General features: G+C 44.2%; 1 pseudogene; it reads right to left on the reverse strand.

Moving 5' to 3' along the window:
• Positions 1-1,664: 1,664 nt before the first annotated feature.
• LOC136650423 (5S ribosomal RNA) lies at positions 1,665-1,781 on the reverse strand (annotated as a pseudogene).
• Between the last annotated feature and the right edge of the window lie 2,831 nt (positions 1,782-4,612).

Here is a 4,612-nt window from a genome sequence, read left to right on the forward strand (position 1 = left end):
ACTTGTGGTGAACCAGTCTTGGCCCCACTCTGGAGGGTTTCTCCGGGCCTCAGAATGGCTTATATGGCATCAAAATGTAACTACCAGTCTCCCGTGGGAAACGCAAAGTAGTGTTTTTTCAGCCGAAATGGCCATTCTAAAGCCTGCAGAGGCAGCGGGCAGATGCATGCTGCCCCTGCAGGCTTCAGAAAGCCCTCCAGAGGGGACCAGATCACAGCTCCAGTCCCCTTCAGAGGGCTTGTGGGACCAAAAATTGTGAATTTGATTATCCACAATTTTCTGTAGCTGCAGAGAGTCGGCGAACAGATCCGCTGCTGATATTGAGGGCCCCGCCTCAGAAACTTACACTTCCAAGTTAAACAGTTGTTGTGGAGGTCAGATTTTTTGTGAGAAACTGGTATGGAAGGTAAAAGATTAAATCCTACCTTCAAACCATGGTCCAGTCTGAATTGTGATCTCATGTGCATGCTGTTTTGGATTTGAGGATTACCTTTAACTCAGGGGTGTCATACATAAGGCCCAGGGCCTGGATGCAGTCCGTAGCAGCTTTTTGTCTTCCCCTCGGGCTCTCAGCTGCAGAGCAATGCTGAGGTGTCACTGCTGAAAGGGTGGCCCACATGTAATTGGGCTCTCCCTTATCTTGAAATATGATCAAGATTTGTGTATTTTCTCTTTTGTCATTTGCAGCTAATGACAAGAAGTGTGTGTGTGTGTGTGTTTGTGTGTGTGTGTAATGGATTTCAAGCATTCAAACCGCTTCACAAGCATATAGAAAGCACAAGTAAACCGGAATCATAAGGCTTGTTTTAACCCATTTCTGCCCACAGGTGTACGTGTACACAGAAACCTGAAACTGGCTTTGGTTCAAATTGTGGTTTAATCTTTGTTTACTAGCCAGAAGGAAATTACATTTGCAGATTCCAGTTTGGATGACCAAACTAACCACATTTATGTAAAGATAACCACAGACCCATGTGACATCTGCATGGATTCATAACTTGCTGTATCAGGAATTGTGTACATAGCTGTTGAACATCCAGATGCTCGCTGGGGTGTGCATTCCAGTGTGAATGCTGGCGAGCCTCACTCCATTGTTTTCAATGTTTCAATAAGATGTGAATTTTAAAAGAATTTTAAGAGAATTTTAAGAGAAGGAATCCATCATTCTGAGCTCCTTAGAGGACGGTTGGTATAAAAATGTGAAAAATAAAATAGATAAATAAATCCATCCACTTTCTTGTGCAACTAGGGCTGCAATCCTAACCACACTTTCCTGAGAGTAAGCCCCATTGAACAAAATAGGACTATTCTGAGTAGACCTGGTTAGGATTGTGCCCTAACTGTATATATGTACCATTCCAAAGTATTACAAGAAGACCAGAGCAAATGAAGACCACAGTTCATTTTTTCAGAAATATTGTATAATCTTTTTCTGGACTGGCTTTCAGTAGCCGAAGATTAAAGTAAGTTAAGTTGCTACTTGGTGAGGGTAGTTGAGAGGCTAAGCTTGACTTTGAGTTATCATGGTGTTTTAGGCACACTTGGGAGGATGCCCCATTAAACTCAGTGGGTCTTACTTCAGAGTACACATCATATGATTGCACTGTTAACCTGTTTTGCCTGAAGTTGGCTGGCAACCTTCAGTCTGGAAAGACTATGGTATAAGCCTACAACACCCGGTATTCCCAGGTGGTCTCCCATCCAAGTACTAACCAGGCCTGACCCTGCTTAGCTTCCGAGATCAGACGAGATCGGGCATGTGCAGGCTAACAACTGTTGCCTGAAGTAGTTTTATGGTAATGTCATGTTTTTATTTCATGCTACTTTCTACTCCCCCCCCCCCAATAGACTTTGAAAAGGCTGGGATATAAACCCAGAACAAATAAATAACATTATGCCTTCAAACCCAAGCAATACCTTCAGGAAATTTCAGAACATCTTTTTAAATTTAATCAAAAATAATTTTTATTTCCACCCACAGGGTGGGGCTGCATCTCAAGGGATGATGACACTTTGTGGTATGTCACATGCTTTTTATGCAGAATGTCCCAGGATCAACCCTGGCCAAGTCGGCTGGGAAAGGCCCCTGCTGAAATCCTGAAGGTCCACAGTGAATTAGTGCAGATAATATTGTACTAGATCAGAGCTTTTCAGACTGGGGCATCGCGATGCCCCAGCATGTGGACACTGGCCTCTGCCGTCTTAAGGGGCGGGGGCAGCCAGGAGGCAAGGAGGAGGCAGGGAGGAGGCAGCAGGGGCTGCAGGGGTTTGGGTGCACTTACCTGAGCATCCTACAGCCTCCCAGCGTGCGAGGAGCCCTACGTGGCCTTCTGCAGGGCTCCCAGCAGCTTTGAAAGCAAAAGTAGAGCGATTGCGCCCCGCCTCTGCTAAAGCAGAAGTGGAGCACGATCGCTCCACTTTCACTTCTGAAGCTTTGGACCTTTGGGTAAGTGGACATAAGCCCCTGCAGCCCCCTGAGTGGTGCGATCCTGGGGATCGCTGCCTTCCCCCTGCCCCCACCTCCTCCCCTGCCCCCGCAAGAACTTAGAATGGCTCAAACTCTCCCAAAGAGTTTGAAAACTGCTGTACTAGATGGTACAGTTATCTGACTGCACACGTTCATTTGGTTGAGAAAAGGTTGACTGAGATAACTAAAATAATCTGAAATGTGTGGGTGTGCCAGAGCAGGTACTCTGTTTATTTGAACAGCACAATTTGGTTACTCTCTGATCTATGGCTTTCCAGTTTGTCTAACTGCAACACCCCAAAAACAAATTCTGAATCATAAGCAGAAAAGAGTCTATATCTAAAGCTTATCCAGCTTGCTTGCAAAGCAACGCTTTGCTAATTCAGTCACTCTATTGAGCTCTGGGTGGGTGCAACTTTGTGCCTGGAACTTTGCCACATCCTGGGGTTTCTATCTCCTCCTTCCTTATTAGCGCCACTTGATGCTTGACATGAAATATGAGACCTGTGTAATCGTCAAAGTGTGAGCACTTTGCACACAGTCTGTGGTATGTTAACATGAATTTCCCTGCGGGGAAATTTGAGTCAGAGAGGCCCCCCCTGATGGCAGTTGTGCTGGTGACTTTCCTCAAGATGGCAGTGATGTACTGTTCAGAATTTAATCCCAGTGATTCTGTGGTGAGTGTGGAAGTCTGAAGAATGCAGTTCATTTCAAAAGCAGTCCTTGATTTCCCCCCCCTCCCCACACACACACACCTTGCAGCATAAATGTCAAGGCTTGCCAGAGATGCATACTACAATTATATACTCAAATCTCTCCATTGTAGGAATGCTTGGTTTATTTTATGAATGCTCTTTAGATTCACACAGTGTTCTATGAAAACAGATTGCAGAATAAGACCTCATAAACTCTTTACGTTGGAAGATTTGGGAATGGTTCTGGGGTGGAGGTTGTACTGGTCCCTAAGCTTATTATCCTTTCCCTCCCCCATTATTTAACTGTAGCTAGCTTTGCAAAAAGAAAGCATAGTTGAGATGAAGAGGAGCTTCCATCTAATTTTCTTAACTGATGATTTGGGGGTTTAAAGCTGGCTTTCTGGAGCTGTTTTTCTCCTGAAACAGTTTTTGGGGAGAAAAATGTTTGAAGGAGAAAAAAAAACCTGGCACACATTATTGCACATAAGAGAAAAGGGGGCAGCGCAGTTATGGAAGACAAACAATGTAAACCTCTTGAGCATTTTTTGCAATTTCTATTATGCATTAGGTTTTTAATCTTTATGAGGTTATTACTATTTTCTGCAAGAATCCTGGACTATTTCAAATGCATCCAGGTATTTTTTAACCCTTTCTTGGTGTTCATATCCACAAGACTCCTGACTCCCTTTTTGCTCACAACTTTCTTAAAATTAGGTGATTTTGTGCAATGTTTAAGAAAAGAAATGCCTTTTTTATGCATAGGGCACTGCAGCAAATCATAAAAGGTGCTGACACGAGTATGCCTGTATGCAAGCTTTTAACAAGTGCCACAAGGCTGCAGGGAAGGAACTGTAATTCTAAATAAAAACAAACATGAATGTTTGGAGAGAACATAAGAACATAAGAACAGCCCCACTGGATCAGGCCATAGGCCCATCTAGTCCACTTTCCTGCATCTCACAGCGGTCCAGCAAATGCCCCAGGGAGCACACCAGATAACAAGAGACCTCATTCTGGTGCCCTCCCTTGTATTGGCATTCTGACATAGCCCATTTCTAAAATCAGGAGGTTGCACATGCACATCATGGCTTGTAACCCATAATGGATTTTTCCTTCAGAGACTTGTCCAATCCCTTTTTAAAGGCATCCAGGCCAGATGCCATCACCACATCCTGTGGCAAGGAGTTCCACAGACCAAACACACACTGAGTAAAGAAATATTTTCTTTTGTCTGTTCTAACTCTCCCAACACTCAATTTTAGTGGATGTCTCCTGGTTCTGGTGTTATGTGAGAGTGTATAGAGCATCTCTCTATCCACTTTATCCTTCCCTTGCATAATTTTATATGTCTCAATCATGTCCCCCCTCAGGCGTCTCTTTTCTAGGCTGAAGAGGCCCAAACGCCATAGCCTTTCCTCATAAGGAAGGTGCCCCAGCCTGGTAATCATCT

Source organism: Tiliqua scincoides, chromosome 4 (genome assembly GCF_035046505.1).
Source record: "Tiliqua scincoides isolate rTilSci1 chromosome 4, rTilSci1.hap2, whole genome shotgun sequence".
Taxonomy (NCBI): domain Eukaryota; kingdom Metazoa; phylum Chordata; class Lepidosauria; order Squamata; family Scincidae; genus Tiliqua; species Tiliqua scincoides.